The sequence below is a fragment of the Triturus cristatus genome, chromosome 9 (genome assembly GCF_964204655.1).
Source record: "Triturus cristatus chromosome 9, aTriCri1.1, whole genome shotgun sequence".
Classification (NCBI taxonomy): domain Eukaryota; kingdom Metazoa; phylum Chordata; class Amphibia; order Caudata; family Salamandridae; genus Triturus; species Triturus cristatus.
Genome location: NC_140592.1, coordinates 344,364,257 through 344,381,109, shown reverse-complemented (window position 1 = coordinate 344,381,109; position 16,853 = coordinate 344,364,257). Strand labels below are relative to the sequence as shown.

Genomic DNA, 16,853 nt, shown 5'->3' with positions numbered 1-16,853 from the left:
GAGCCACCATCGCATCTCCCACCTCGCCTCTTCGGAAAGAGGAATCTTTTCTGCATATCCGAGGCCTTTGCGGAGAAGTTGGATCTTTAAGCGTTGGAACGCCCGATAGTGCAGAGGGCCTGGGAAAATGGCTTGTATCGAGGAGGCCAACAGCCCCACGATCCGCGCCACCGACCTCAACGACACAACTTGTTTGCTCAATATGACCCTCAACTCCTTCTTGATGGTTCTGATCTTCTGAGACGGAAGCAATAGCTGGCAGCTCCGCGAATCGATCTGGAACCCCAGAAATTCTATTGATTGCGTGGGCGACAAGATGGATTTCTGAGGATTTACCACAAAGCCTAAGCTTTGAAGGAGAGATATGGACCAATCCAGATGTGTGGCCACAAGCCGAGGACAACTCGCCATGATAATGATGTCGTCCAAGTAGATGATCAGCCGTACCCCGCACGTTTTTAAGGATTCCACCACCGGGCGTAGGAACTTCGTGAAGCACCACGGTGCCGAGGATAGCCCGAAGGGAAGGACTTTGTACTCGTAGCACCTGCCTTGCCAAACAAATTGGAGGAACCGACGATGAGGGGCGTAAATAGGGATGGATAGGTACGCGTCTTTGAGATCCAGACGTAACATCCAATCTCCTTCCTGTAAAAGATCGCGTAAAAGATGGATACCCTCCATCTTGAAGTGGCGATACACTATCGAACCGTTGAACTCCTTAGGACCAACCTGGGCCCGCCCCCTTTTTTCTCGACTAGAAAGACGTTGCTGACAAAACCTCATGGATGGAGTTGCATTAGGGCGACAGCTCCTTTCCGCACTAGAAGAATGGATCTCGTCTGTGATAAAACTCTGATCGTGTTGGGAAATATATATCGGAGGGGGTAATGGGCCCTGAACAGGGGTATTGTACAACTCCAGTTTGTACCCCGGAACCGTCTCCAGGATACAAGCATCCTGCGAGATCGTTTGCCAAACTTGAAGAAAACACTGAATGCGTCCTCCCAATATCACCTCCGAAGGTAAAACCAGTTTCACCTGTATTCCCGGAGTCGTGCTGGCTGGACTGATTGCCATTGAATCTGCCCCTGCGGAACCTATTCCGTGCCCGTCTGGAGGGGTAGAAGGAGGAGCTGTTGTTGTCCTGATATCCTCCCCGCTGTTGTTGAAATTGGCCCTTGGGGCGCCTTTGTGTCTTCGGCAGAACGACCGCCCTCTATTGCGTCCGGCCCCACTGAAAACCGGACGGAAGGCACGTTTCAATGATTCATGGGCCTTGTCAAGGCCACTGAAGGTCGCCACAAATTTTGTGAGTTCCTTCAGAAACGGTTGACCAAAGAGGAGGCCCTGAGCGATGGGTCCTGCTTCTGAGGTAGACAATTCTGCGAGCTTGGGGTCTAGCTTGAGCAGAATGGGATCGTCTTCTTTCGCTAGACATGGCACAATTTGCGTTGCCTAGCTGACATACGGCTCTTTGAGCCCATCCGATAAGCTCGTCCGGATTGACGGACGCCCCGGTTTCCTTGGCCCTGTACCCCACCTCCAGAATCTTAGTGATGGGGCGCGATTGATGCCTTTTTTGGGATCCTTAGAGTATTTCTTTAAGTAAGTTAGCATGGTGGGATCCACCTTGGGGGTATCAGCCAACTTCGCTGCCAGATCCGGTCTGGGGCATTCGGAACGCAGTCGAGCTCTTACGTCTTTGTCATAGGTGTCCGGAGGTGCGATTGAACATAGTCCGCCACCTCCTGCGCCGGGAGCCATGCTGTCGAATTAGGGTGGATGATATCATCCGGCTCAAAATTTAGGACTTTGGGTTGAGAGGGATTCTCCAAATGGTGCTCTTTCCGTTTTTTCTTGGCTGGCTCGGCCGCTACCTGGTCATCAGACTCTTGATCTGGGGATGAATCGCCAGGCTCGTCATCAAAAGAATCAGAAGGGTCGGCTTGTGTGGATGAGGCCTGGTCTTTGGCCAAGGAATCCGCCAGCCTTGAAAAATCAGCCCTATGTGGGTTAGCTTCCTGCACAGCGCTAGGCTTAGAAGGAGCAGCGGGAATCCATCCCAGCTGCAGCGCATACTTGTTGAGATGGCGCTTCAAGGGGGCAATAGCCCTGACCAAGGCAGAGTTAACAGATTTCTGGACCCCAGCATCCAGTGCCTCAACGAGGTCGTGTTCCAAGGAACCCGCAGGCTCAGCCTCTCAATAATATTCCTCCTCATACATATAGTCTGCCATATTGGATCAGAGGCCAACAAATCAAATAACTTGAAAGTTATATCAAGGAAGGATTAATCCTCGAACAAACAGTCCAGGATCTGGACAGTCACGGGGGAGAGGTAAGACCCCAGGCAAGCCTGCAACAACAACAGCCTTTCTTTTAAATGTGGAGGTAAGGCTTGCCACACACCTCTCTAGGCAAAGCCTATGCAACGTTTAGCAGCCCACTGCACCTATACTACAGCAGGCGTAATGCGGGGGTTGCAAACGGGCACTTTTTACATGAAAAATACAAGGGACATTTGAATTTGGAGCCTTTTTTTGCATTACGTGCTCTCGTAAAGAAACAAAGTCCCAAAATGGCAGCCGCGCATGCGCGGTTACAGCCACCCGCAGCAATAGAAAGAGGACTGCGCGATCGAGCGACGAGTAGCCCTCAGCCCCTGAGTCCCTCACCACAGGTCACTGCGAGCGGCGCGGCCCGCAGGGGAGGCCGCAGCACTCCCAATCGCAAGCACGAGGATAAGGGAAGACAAGCGAGGAGAAAGAGCGGTCAGCCGCTGCTGCGCACCCTAACAATGCCATGCTAGTGACAGCCAGCCCACGGTAAGCAAATCCATAATAACGTCACAGCAGAGCAAGTAACAGCGTAAAACAACACTATACCGCGCGTTGCCACACGCAATGAAACAAACACATGCCAACAATCAAGCTCTAAAACGAACAAGTAATAGTGGTAAGAGGCACTTAACTGGCTGCGGAGCAGCAAAGAAAGAGGACGTAGTCTCCTCTGTTGAGTACTTATATGATGCACTCTATGGTTGTTTTTGTGCACTTAGTATTCATGGGATTTGTAGTTTTTACGAATAAAGTGTTTTGATTGGCTGCTGTGAATAAAAGCAAGGAAATGAGAAGCATAATCTGAGCCTCCGGTCCTGACATAGAATTCTGGGTTCAGTGCCAGGTTGTACAATTTATATGATGACTTATAGAAGTGTTACTTTTACAATGATAAGATAAACAGTATTTTCACCATACATTTAAAACGATTACCTAGAAGCACCAAATATTTTTTTCTGAACTCAGTGATACTCACTGACCTTAAAAGGATAGAAAAAAGAGAAGGTGGGCCCTTTGTTATATGAAGTTTTAAACCTGCAGGTAAAGCACCGCCCTGCAAAAGACATGCAATCAGGAGACGCTGATTTTGTGAAGATTCTCTGCTTGAGCTTAATACTTGGATATTTTTCATATTTCAAAAGAGGTACAATATTAAATCTGGAAGAGTAGCTCGGAGCAATGGTGACATATACAGTGTAGGTCAACTGAGAAGTGCATTGTGGGAGATCTGCCACTGACATGAACTTGAAATGTCTGAATATTGCAGACAGGATATCACATATTCCTAGACAAGCCGGAGGCCTTGCAGATTTTGTCCAAATAAAATGCAAATAAACAGAAAAAATAAAAGAAATGGACAGTGGAAACTCAGATATTATTTGTGAAATTAAAACGATAAACAAAAGACACTTCATTCCTCTAACTAATGATATTACACATCTACCTCCATCCGGGATTCAAACATTAGTGTCTGAATGCCACCAAGCTAACTGTTTAACAGTTCATCAAAATGAAACAAAATCACTGTGGCTTTATGGTAACTGGAGATTGCAATTTTAACCTAATGCACAATAGCATGGATAATGCACGGCATCAAAAAGTAGAAAAGACATGGGAAATCCCCAAACCACCTGCACCTCAAAAATAAAAAGACTGTTTAGGAATAACGTTGTTAGACATCCTACATCAATGAGTTTCCTAGCACTTAAGGCTACTTTCCATTAGATATTCCGATAAGTAACACCAAATTGACAGAAACAAGATACGCATTTCTGATTACTCGTGTTCTATAGAACTGGTGAATTTCAAAACATTCCAAATTGCTCATCATCTCAAGAGTGATCACAAACCTCAATCAATGCATTTCTGCATCAGTTCAGTCCTAATAACTCGATGTAGGAGCATTAGTCATCTAGGCGGCATACACAAACTAGCGAGCATTGGCAATGCCAATAGGTCTCGCTTATGGGCAAGCTATTGGATTTTGGCAATGTGATACTAATAAGCTATTAAGTGATACTGAAAAAGAACACTTTGTGATGGGCCAGCAAAGCTTACAATGTGGACCTATAGCACATGAAGTCACACTTACGTAGAGCTGCACAAGCGAGTAGGTCTCTCTTCAGAGCAAGGCATAGATATCAATTGTGCAAGTAGACTTGCATTTCATTGCGGGGCGATCATATTAGAGTTCAGCTGGTTGCCTTGGAAGACATTTTGTTGGCGGTAAACCATTTAAGGAGTAAACATGGATGTGGTTTAGCTGCGAGTAAACACGGTCTGCAGAAGGCAGACCCAACAAGCTTCTGGGCTCACAGTTTATCATACTGGCTGTAATATGGAGAAATCATTTTGAACTTGGATGTAGCATAGTACCCCCACCCCCCCCCCCCCCCCCGCCCACCCACTGGAACTGTGGGCAGCAATTTACTGGGTTCCTTAACACATGACCCCAGTCATAAAAAACACTCTATATAACCTAATGGGAAATGTTTTTTTTTTATTACAATAAAACACCATTTACAACTTATATAAAAAGGCGTTAAAGAAGCAGTACACCATAGAAATACACACCCCTGCTACAAAGGTACATCTCTTTCTAACAACTCGTAGATTTCACTAAACACTTTCCTAGGAAAAAAGAATGCCACAGGCAAGTTAGGTATTGAGCATGTTCAAAAGTCTGCACTTCAGATGCAACAATAAAGCTTAACTATGTATCCTGTACAAAGCGCTCCCACAAGCAGCAGGAGACGGTTGTGGAGTGATTTCTGGTCCCATGTGACGAGTGCAGCTCAGTATCCTTTTTGTGCAGTATGATGCTTGCTATCTCTAGGTAAAGAAATTAGATTTTCGAGAATTGCTCGAGCACTGAGGCAAGCAAAATTTCTCCTACTTGTGGGACAGCGACAGCTTTGCACTCATCATAAGGCATCCAGCCAATGGTGGTGTGAGCTTGAGGTCCAGGAAAGAGATGAGAAGGGAAGGGATTGCACAAGGCAAGTTGATACCGGCGATAGTAAATGCGTACCACATGGGGGCAAAGAGAGAGTCAAGCAAGTTGATATGAAGGAGACAATAAGGTGTAAAACACATAAGAGGGTTGCGCAATTTATAAAAAGCAAACAAACAAACAAAAAATGTATAAACCCACAGGTTTGTGGCTGAGGGTAGACATGGATACTTCTGGGCGACGGGAGGCAATCCGGTGGCAGCGGTCAAGTGGGGGCTGGTGGTAGTGAGCTGCGGGATTAACAGAATGATTTTTTTTTTTTAAAGTGCTGTAACTTCATAACGCTTTTTTTCCTTCTGTCAGGAAACTTAGCAGAGACGGGGCTGGCGGGAGGGGAGAGGAAACAGGGGCGGGAGGGGTTGGAAAGAGCCACAACAAGCCAGGGAAGAGGTTGTGGTATAATGGCCAGAGCTACGTGAAGGGGACGGAATAGGAGCCCTCAGAAAACAAATTGGTGCCTATAAAAATGGACAAGCAAAATCTAGAAAGCAGGAGGGGAGTCGACAGAGCACATCTGCAACATTGGAAAATGTGTGTAATTGAACAAAACAAAATTAGTAAAATAACACTGGATGACATTACACAACGTGCTTCATTTGCGGGAAAAAATACACAAAATTTGCAAGATAGGGTTCAATGCCATTTCAGGAATACCCCAGCTTTACTGGCTTACATAAATGGAGATACAACAAGCATTGAAAATGCAATAGTTCTCGCCTTTGATTAAGTTAAAGCCATTTGCTTTGCTAATGGTTTTGTATAGCAAACAAAGCAAATGGCTTTAACTTAATGAAAGGCGAGACCTATTGCATTTTTAATGCTTGTTATTTCTCCTCGAGAGTTTAGTGAGTTTTCGCCTGAGGACCGTTGTTTTCTATTGTCCGATTGGCTCACAAGGCTTACATCACAGAGGTGGGTGTTACATGGCCATGTCGACAACAAGATGTTGGCAGCATCTGAGAAATGCATCGTTGTATCATTGTTTCTGGTCTTTCTCTTCTCCGTATACCCAATAAAAGATATGGAAACATTCAGAAACGTTCCTTTATTATTCCTACTCGCATGTGTGCATCAAAGGTGGCTGTTAAGTCTCATTAAAAAGACCTTTATCATGTTTAGCTCTGTGTCACTGCGCAGGATCTATTCACGCCAGATGAGTTTATGGGACTTTCTAGGAATTAAACAATGGTTTCATGTTTGCTTCTCCTCTTCGGAGATATTGGGCAATAAAGCACACTGATGGGTGAAGAACACATTAGTGGCACTTGTTTTCTCCGGCTATTTATTTCATAATCTGCTTGTTTGGTTATTGGGTGATGCGAAAATTCATCCTCAGATGGGTTTACGTTTGCAGCTGATGACGGAGTATAAACCAACTGAGCCGGACTTGCCTTAGGCTCCTGACATGGCTCTCGGCTCTCACCTCTCAAGGGGCAAGCTCTGGAGAGAGAACGAAAGAGAGAAGAGAGACAGCGATGGGAGATACAGAGAGAGGAGATACATAGAGATAAGAGACAGGGAGAGAGACAGGGAGAGAGACAGGGAGAGAGAGAGAGAGAGAGAGAGAGAGAGAGGAGAGGAGAGAGAGAGAGAGAGGAGAGAGAGAGAGAGAGAGAGGAGAATCAGAGATACATAGACACAAGAGAGACAAATTCAGAAATGCATACAGACGAGAGAGAGAAATAGAGGCGGAGGGAGAGAAAGAGAAAAGAGACAGACAATGAGAAAAGAGAGGGAGAAAGAGAGAAGAGTCAGAGAGGGACAGAACACAGAGGAAATCAGAAATAAATAGAGACGAAAGACAGATAGAGACACATGGAGAGAAAGAGAAAAGAGACAGAGAGATAGGAGGTTCAGAGATACATAGAAACAAGAGAGATTCAGAAATGCATACAGACGAGAGAGAGAAATAGAGGCGGAGGGAGAGAAAGACAAAAGAGACAGACAATGAGAAAAGAGAGGGAGAAAGAGAGAAGAGTCAGAGAGGGACAGAACACAGAGGAAATCAGAAATAAATAGAGACGAGAGACAGATAGAGACACATGGAGAGACAGAGAAAGAGAAAAGAGACAGAGATAGGAGGTTCAGAGATACATAGAAAAGAGAGAGAGATAGAGATGTAGGGAGAGACAGAGAGAACGAGAAAAGAAACAGAGAAAAAGAAAAGAGAAAGAGTGAAGAGAGTCAGAGAGGGACAGAGATACAAGAGAGATAGAGACACAATGAGAAACAGAGAGAGAGACGGAGACACATAGAAAGAGAGGGAACCACAGAGTATCAGGAAAGTCTGGCATGGATTCTGCCCTCCTCCAAGAATTCTGGGTCTCAGGACTGAAGGAAAGGAAAGAGTAGGCATTTGTCCTGCATTCGCTCTGATACTAACATATGAATTTATATCTAGTGCTTGATTTATAGTTTGACAGACTGGGTACCCGGCTGCAAAGATGGCGCAAAACCTAGCAGTCCTGAACAGAAAAAAAATAATTACTAAACGACCCCCACACCATCAGGAAAACTCCCAGGCTGTCAAGGTATTTAAGTATGTTGTTTTCAGAAACAAGCTCCCCCTCTGAGAGTTTGTTGTGAAAAACAAACAACGTTTGGGGCTTGCCCCCCCCCCCCCCCCCCCCGAAACATGGTGGATGCTCACCAAAGTTGTGTGTATTCACAAGAGCTTCTATGATGGAGGCTCCTGTTAAGGCACAGAGATGGGAGAGGTGATCCCCTGGTGTGGTAGGCAGTGGTCTGCCAGGGTGGCATATGTCATGTCCCCTCCAGCACCCTGTTGGACGGCGGAGCACCGGCCAGTCAATGAACAGGCCCTTAGCTTCTCTGAGTAAGAAAGTCACAGCTTGGTTTAAAGTATTTTAAAACCCTGATTTGTGTAAGCATCATAACAAGAAAGAGCAAAGAAAGTAAAGCCGATAAAACTCTGAGGCTTGCTGTTTTCCACCAGTGGAGGGAGGTGAATATAGGAATTATTCCAAACTATACAATGATAAACCACAAATCTCAAAAGCATTCTTGCAGCCATTAAATTCCCGAACTCAAGGCGGGGTAATGGCCACTCACATCAATAACGGTGTTTGATGGGAATTGAACACAAGCATTTACAATGCAATGGTCTCGCCTTTTGCATAAGTTGGCGCTATTGGTATTGTAAATGACAAACTTTTTTATTTATGGGTTGGTTTTGAAAACAGATAAATAAATGGCATAGTCATTTACAATGCCAATAGCTTTAGCTCTCGCAAAGGCGAGACCTATTGCATCTATACACACACACACACACACACACACACACACACCGAGCCCCACACACACAATCCTTTGGTGAATATGTAGTGTTGGAAGGGGTCCACAGGGGGCACAGCGGTGGGGAAACGAGTGGGACAGAGGGCAAAAGGGGCACAAAAGGGAAAAAACGAGTGGCGCAGAAGGGCACAGAAAAACGAGAGGAACAGAGGGCAGAAAGGCACAAAAAACGAGGAAAAACGAGTGGCACAGAGGGCAGAAGGGCACCAAAAAAACGAGTGGAACAGAGGGCACAAACAACGAGAGGAGCAGAGGGCAGAAAGGCACAAAAAAAAGAGGGAAACGAGTGGAACAGAGGACAGAAAGGCACAAAAAAAGAGTGGAAAACGAGTGGAACAGAGGACAGAAAGGCACAAAAAAAGAGTGGAAAACGAGTGGCACAGAGGGCAGAAAGGCACAAATGACGAGAGGAGCAGAGGGCAGAAAGGCACAAAAAAACGAGTGGAACAGAGGGCAGAAAGGCACAAAAAAACGAGAGGGGCAGAAAGGAACAAAAAAAAGAGGGAAAATGAGTGGAACAGAGGACAGAAAGGCACAAAAAAAGAGGGAAAAACGAGTGGCACAGAGGGCAGTAAGGCACAAAAACGAGTGGCACAGAGGACAGAAATGCACAAAAACGAGTGGCACAGAGGGCAGAAGGGCACAAAAGAGATACACACCGACCCCCACACACACAATCCTTTGGTGAATATGTAGTGTTGGAAGGGGTCCACAGCGGCGGGGAAACCAGTGGGACAGAGGGCAAAAGGGGCACAAAAGGGGGGAAAAACGAGGGGCACAAAAAAAACGAGAGGAACAGAGGGCAGAAAGGCACAAAACACGAGGGAAAAACGAGTGGCACAGAGGGCAGAAGGGCACAAAAAAACGAGTGGAACAGAGGGCAGAAAAAACGAGAGGGCAGAAAGGCACAAAACAAGAGGGAAACGAGTGGAACAGAGGACAGAAAGGCACAAAACATGAGGGAAACGAGTGGAACAGAGGACAGAAAGGCACAAAAACGAGTGGCGCAGAAGGGCACAAAAGACGAGAGGAGCAGAGGGCAGAAAGGCACAAATAACCTGCCTCGGTGAGGAATCTAGCTGGGCGTGCGGGGGATGGTCCTCTCGTTCTCCGGATGAAGCTGAAGCGCCAGTTACAGGACATGCAGCCAGACCCCTACTCCGCGGCCCTGTAGAAAACAGCGCGTGCAAGAGATGCCATGAGCGAAAGAATCGCCTCGGCGTGCGCGCAACACTCCCCAGTCTGTCTGTGACTGGCTGCCCATGTAGCAGGCGGCTAGTGATTGGCCCACGCCTGCTGCCGGGGTCTTGCAATTGGACTGTAGAGTTACACGTGACCAGGTGGAGTCACGTGCTTTCCGGGAACCCGCCAGGTAGGACATAAACAAAACAAACCCAAGGAAAGAAGCATGGAGGGTCCGGGCAAGCGGAAGCAGCAGCGGAGGGGGTGAAGAGCATCACCGGAGAAGGGCAGACCAACAGCAAGTGAGAGCAAGGGAACCAGGAAATTATATTTTGGGAGGGTGAAAGGGACCTGCCGCCAACGAGACTATTGTTGCCGGGAGACAGACCTGGGCACGAGCCGATTCTGGTCCGGGCACACTGTGAAGCGCGTTCACAGACCAGAATCGGCTCGTGCCCGGACCAGAATCGGCTCGTGCCCAAGTCTGTCTCCCTTGAGAGGCATCACGGCAACAATCGTCTCTCGTTGGCGGCAGCGCTTCGCGCTGCAACGCCAGCGAGACCTAAAAAGCATCTAGACAAGATAAGACCAAGAATTACAGAACCTTCTAAAAAGACGGCCAGAAATCAACGAAAAAATTGTGCGCTGAAACAAACAGCAAGGTAGGAAAATGAAAAGACACAAGTAATAGGTCACTGCTCTGTGGGAGGGAGCAATACACCAAAAAGAGGGACAAAAGAACACACAGAAGCAAGCTTTTTGGAGAGAAGCACAAAGAAACAAATGAAAAGTGATGGGCAGGCTGCAAGTCCACAGAGTAGATACAGCCAGAATCGAAGAGACAGCGCATGCACTGCCTATGCGCGACCTAAAAAGAGCAAAGTTGAGCAGTGTCATAAGCTTTAAGTTTGCAACATTATCCAAAGTGTTTAACAAACATCTGGGAGTAGAGTTCCACATAAAAGGATCAACTAAACAACTTCTCCTAGTCTTAGAAATCAAAGCTGTATCTTTAAATGCCTTCTTGAAATTATGCAAAAATATCACAGGCCAAACATTAACACAACAATTACAAGTGATAAAGTTTAAATTCTTACCAACACTGACTGATGTCATTCCCCGGTGATTTCAACAGCTTGTTAAACACACCATAAAGCAGTCTTTATATCCAAATTCTGTCTACTCAAATCAACATGTCAAGTGCAAATAAGTCTAGAATTTAAGTTACCTGAGCAATCACTAGCGCAAAATGTGGCCATAAAGAGGTATTAGTTCAAACTAATGCATGCTGAGTAAAAGTAATTTATAGTGGTTCTTTGACAAAAATCTGACTCACCAAACCATGACAACAAAACACCCTGTAACAACGCAGTGAACTCCATGGCAGAACAACTTTAAATGTAGTTACTACAGAACAACGAACTCTCATACCTGTTTAAAACCGTTTGGGGAAGAAAAAAAAACAGTCCATACTCGTATGCATGAAAAATGATAAAGGAATCTTTGAATAAAGGCCTCAATGCAATCAGGTACAGTTGAGATCGAGTTCAATCCAATAACAGAGCGATCATTAAATTCCAAAACCATGGAGCCTGTATATTCAATATATTTTATTCTGATTCAAATTGGTCGATTATAGGAGAGGTCTCACAATTCAGGAATTACTTGGAACAGAGTACTCATTGCTGCTTCTGTCCCTACATAGACAATACTTTAGCTCAACTGATATTTTGTTGTCCAGCTTTCTTAAGCAGGCTCAAGAAATTTCTAGCACTGGCTTTCCGTTGCCTGGAGCTGTGAACTTGCAAAGATGCAGTTAAGACATGCTATATATAACTGATTTGATGACAGTCTATTAAGCATTCTGGTAAATTCACTAACAGTATCTTATATATTTAAAAAACACTACATATCTCTTATACTCCTTTCAAAGAACTCATGGCCTCTTCTAACTAAAACGTACTATTCAATGATACTGGTTATGGATTAACAGTGTGAACCTTTTTATATGAATATTACATATTTTATTCTTGTTTATATATTGGCTTGGTTTTAACTATTGATAAAAAATGTATTTTATTCATGCAAGTCAAAAGAGAAGTACTTCAAATAAATAATGTTGCAAAACATTAATATCAAAATATTCATGCATGAGGTCAGTCAGAATTAAGCGTACAGAAAAAGAAACGTGGAAGTTTCAGCAGTAGGACTGTTATAACTTTTGCTGGAAGAGGCCCACATAAAGAAAGCTTTGCATATGTATCATTGGTGGGATATCATCAGTATATAGAGCTTTGCATATGTATCATCGGTGGGATATCATCAATGTACGATGCAAAGCCAAATAGACGGGCTTTGTAAACATCATTATGGATTCATTTTGCGAAGTGGGTAACTGTTCATGCTGTTCACTGGCAGATTCTAAAGTAAAGTGTTGCATTTTGATAATGTACTGCTTTAAAGCATGCTAAAAAATCCCACTCTCTGGAAAAGCACAAAAGATACTGAAGTATTCATTAGAATACTGAGTGGGATTGTCGTTTAGATGCCAAGTCCTTAATTACAAATGTAGACCATAGGCACAGAAAACTCCCTCTTCAGGGAGAGGACAGTAGAAGTGGTGACAGAGTTGGCGTGATTGTGTGCTAAGAGTATTGCCTAAGTTGGGACTGGTCAATTGCATTACTTACTGTTCCTTTCTCTCTCATCATTTACCTGCCTGCAAGCTCGAACCCCTTAGCTGAGTGAAGATAATTAACTAATGGCATGGACTATAGGCAGTAATGCTTTCATCTGGCTGTATACGTTGTTTACGGCTTATGGTTCAATAAACTGTCACTACAATGTTGTCTACTTTTCAACCTACCGCCACCTCTCCCACTGGCAATTCCAGAACACCCTCCTAACAGCCACTAAAATCCCCACATTACTAGTAACACTATGTTTTTTAGGTCTCACCTGAGCTAGAGCATGCGCTAGCTCAAGCGAGACCTTTAGTAAGGGCTCCAGAAAATGCTACCACTGTGGCCTACAGCTTGCGTGCAGGCACGCGCTTCCGTCATGGCTCGTTAAGTGCATCGCACGCAGGCACCCTTCCAGCCCGCGATCGCTTTCACTTTGACGGCCGCGTCAAACGCGCGCGCAATCAACTCCCGGGCTTGTTCATTCTCCCTTGGAAGACTTTAGTCAGCTCTGTGGCTGTGTCGAAGTAAGCATTTTCTTTTTTTCTTTATTTCTCTTTTATGTGTTTGCACTTCTGTTTCCCTGTCCTACAGAACCGGTGGGGTTTGTTTTCAATGCAGCGCAGGACTGTTGGCCTCTCCATTTATGTCCTACAACTGCAGTGGGTGTTACTGTTCGCTCCAAGGCACCAAGGATAATTAAGCTTAATAGACCTTTCTCGTCCCACACTCTTGACATCTAATCTCATACTCTCTGCCCCTCTGTTCTCTCAAGGACTCCCTGCAATAGCTCCTCTGAAGTCTGTCACTTCAGTGCTGCTGTCCTTTCTGCCCATAGTTACAGAGCCTGCTTCCTTGTATGGGAGGAGCGCTCATGTAAGGCTCCATCTTTTATGATGAATCTATGCTGCCTAGTGCATTTGCAGCACAATTTTTGCTGTTTCGTATGTCATGTCTTGATTTTCAGTTTTCGTTTTTTTTAAACTGCCAAACCAATTTCTTCAATTCTAACGCATTTGTTGTGTGCAGTCACTTTCCACCATCTTGAAGGATTCAAATGAAGTTGCTGTTGACATGCAAGGAGTACACTTATATTGCTTACTTTTTCAGCGCTGAAAATGCATTTGACAGTTCTCAAATTAGAACTTTAGAATGTTTTTAACATGGTTGCCTGTTTTATTTGTTTGTTTTATGCAAGACTGTGACAGCAATTACGTTCTATTAGAACGGAACAAAGCAGACCGGCTGAGAAAGACTTATCTTTTTGTTTGCAAGCATTTCAAAATATATTTTGAGTAATGCATTTTTATCATAATATGAAAGGCACAAAGGAAACCGTAATAGAAAGATTAATTCTTGTGTCCGCAGCTGGGAATTTTATGGAAATAAATATCTTGCAGTAATTCATTCTTGTCAGTCATAACAAAGGGGATTTCTATTCAGACAGTGGACATGTTTGATTTGCATACCTCCATCCTCAACCTCTCCACTGCTCTACCTCTCTCTCTACCGCTCTCTCTCTTTCTCTACACACCCCTCTCACCCTCTTTCTCTACACACCCCTCTCACCCTCTCTCTCTACACCCCTCTCTCTCTACACACCCCTCTCACCCTCTTTCTCTACACACCCCTCCCTCTCTACACCTCTCTCTCTCTCTCTCTACACCCCTCTCTCTACACCCCTCTCTCTCTCTCTCTACACCCCTCTCTCTACACCCCTCTCGCTCTCTCTCTACACCTCTCTCTCTCTCTCTCTCTCTCTCTCCACCTCTCTCTCTCTCTCCACCTCTCTCTCTCTCTCTCTCCACCTCTCTTTCTCTACACCTCTCTTTCTCTACACCTCTCTTTCTCTACACCTCTCTCTCTCTACACCTCTCTCTCTCTCTCTACCTCCAAGTGGCAGCCGCAGCCAGATAGCACTGCTTGTCCTTTATAAAAAAAAAAATGTTTTAAAGCATTGGCATAGTCAATAGGTCTCGCCTTTGGGGCCTTATAAATGTTTAACCATGCAACAGTTAATGTTGCTGCACCAAGGATATTGTGCTGCATAACTAAATACTTATAAAGGTCCCAAATGCGAGACCTATTGGCTATGCCAATGCTTGTTTACGCTTGATACACTGCCTCGATTACTCAGAAATCTCACTTTTGCCGGCGGCCAGTCCACAATCTTACCTAGATATACAACAAATAAGCGGCCAAAGAGAACGACGCGAGGAGTGGCCACCGACCCCCCAAACGGACAGCCTTATGGGATAAATGAGTCACCAAACTGACAAGCATTTCACCTCTCTCTGCGGGATTTATTAGCAGGCATGGTATGTCCCGCTTACCGCTCATATGGCTAGTCGTTGCTAAGGTACATTCTCAGCTCCAAAAATTCTGACAGATCAGCATGGGTTACCAGCTTTTCACAGGACTTGGGGATTATATTGTCTTACATTGAAGGGTAAGTAGAGGATACATTTGCGTTAAAGTAGACAGGGCACTACACTGTCAACCACTATTCCCCTTACTCTATTATCAAGACCTGTAACCACTGTTATGCTCTGTGCTAAGCTCCCATGACAAGCACGTGTGAACCGTCTAAAGGCATAGGGGGTATTAACCAAGACCGCCTGCCCCCTATACTCGACACCTCTCCCAGCCTACCTCGTCCTCCCCACCGGTACCGGCCGCCGGCCTCTGTCTTACGCGGTACCCCTTCCCTGGCCTCTCAGACACACTCCAGGCTTCCAGAGTCCCGCTCTATTCGCGTCACGGCCGCGCGCATCAACATACGTCATGTGCTCAGCCGGTAGCACAGTAGTGCTTTGTCCTGTCACTCAGCCTCCTCCAATGGCGAATACTGAACGAGGAGAGGCCTGCGCACATGTAACGGCCATGTTGTAACGGGTGCTTACTGGTCCGAGCTGATAAACGCCCCCTAATAATACAAGAGCATGACTTAACAGGTCATCGATTACAGATTTATTCTTTAAAACAAATATGAGAAATCTATGAAATTCTAAGTATGAATATTTAAATAATATTTAGTTTAAAAAAAAATGTTTAAATTAATGTTATTGGCAATATGTCATACGTTTATTTTTTTAATAGAAACGAAGCGCTCTACATAAACAGTCCCTTTGAGAACGCTACAAACACCCTCAAAGCTAAACATCTGACAGGCATACTTTTCGGCAGCATAATCCGTGTGGGGTAGTTGGCCGTGAAGACTTTGGCCCAACCCTCCCTTCCGATGCGTCTTTTAATAGGAGCGCGGTTTGTACAAAAGCAATAGACCCACGAGGGGGCATTGGAGATGTTTATTGTCTACGTAAGTGGCAGGTGCAATACGTGCTTGTTTTTTTTTTTTAGGTCTGATTTGACAGCAGCTAGTTTCGTATTGGGACAGATTATAGGCCCGGACACAAAATAAAAGTGCCCACGTTAGCGAATCAGACAGCTAAAAAAATTGTAATTTGGGGAAGTTTTGAAATTGTAAAGGTACTCTGTATGTGTTTTGCAAGGTACCGAATACCGCGTGGATTTGAGTCTTTAAGGGTCGTTTGGCTTTCCGATGTTTTCAAAATGATAGGCAGGTATCCTGTTAAAGGAATTTTAGGATTATCATAGTAGGAACAGATTTTGGTGTTGGTGTAAAGATATGATTCAAAACAAATGTAAATAAAGTCTCAAGATTGATAATCCTTGCTTTAAGTAGATTTATTCTTCTGGTAGGGAAAGGAAGTCACTGGAGCACGTCTGTTGCAGAAGAAGTCCAACTGCTGACAACCCATTATTCAGTTCGGAATTCTAACCGCAACAGAGGCAAGACGCGAGCACTTCTTGAAGGTAAACACATCTTCAAGAAGCGCACGCCACAGAATACAGAATGCACAATAACATATGACATCAAAGAAGGCCAATTTATAAATACACATTTACGTGCTCTACATCATCTCCCTTTTTTAAATAAAGGATAAACAGACTGTTAGAATAAGAAAAATTAAGACAAATAAAAATCCTTACATTTTGCAGGGAATGGACAGTTCCTTGTAGGTCTGATTGATACAGATGTTGTGGGTGTGAGAGAGGCATAATCTGTGAATTTGAGTCTTGAGAAGTGCATTGAGAAGGGCTGTTAGGAGCAGTTTGAAAGGATTGTGTGTGAGAATTGTCAGAAGGTGAGCCAATGGGGAAATAACAACAAGAAGATGTGTCAAAAGGGTGTTTAGTCATCCGAATTCTATTGGCTTGTTCAGGGGAAAGTTTAACTATAGCTCTTTTATTCCACCACCCCTTTTTATCCCAAAAAACTGACCCCTTTGCAACTTT

At 44.7% G+C, this 16,853-nt stretch overlaps 1 protein-coding gene across 6 annotated transcripts in view; it reads right to left on the bottom strand.

The window, feature by feature from the left end:
- Positions 1-15,379, bottom strand: part of DCAF1 (DDB1 and CUL4 associated factor 1) — an 814,171-nt gene extending 798,792 nt beyond the window's left edge. For 5 of the 6 annotated variants that reach the window (XM_085625107.1, XM_085625110.1, XM_085625111.1 and 2 more), the window contains exon 1: positions 15,186-15,322. The gene's annotated coding sequence lies outside the window, so the exon portion shown is untranslated. Of the gene's footprint in view, positions 1-15,185 lie in introns of all 6 variants that reach the window. The other variant, XM_085625108.1, reaches the window with a different exon arrangement.
- Positions 15,380-16,853: the final 1,474 nt, after the last annotated feature.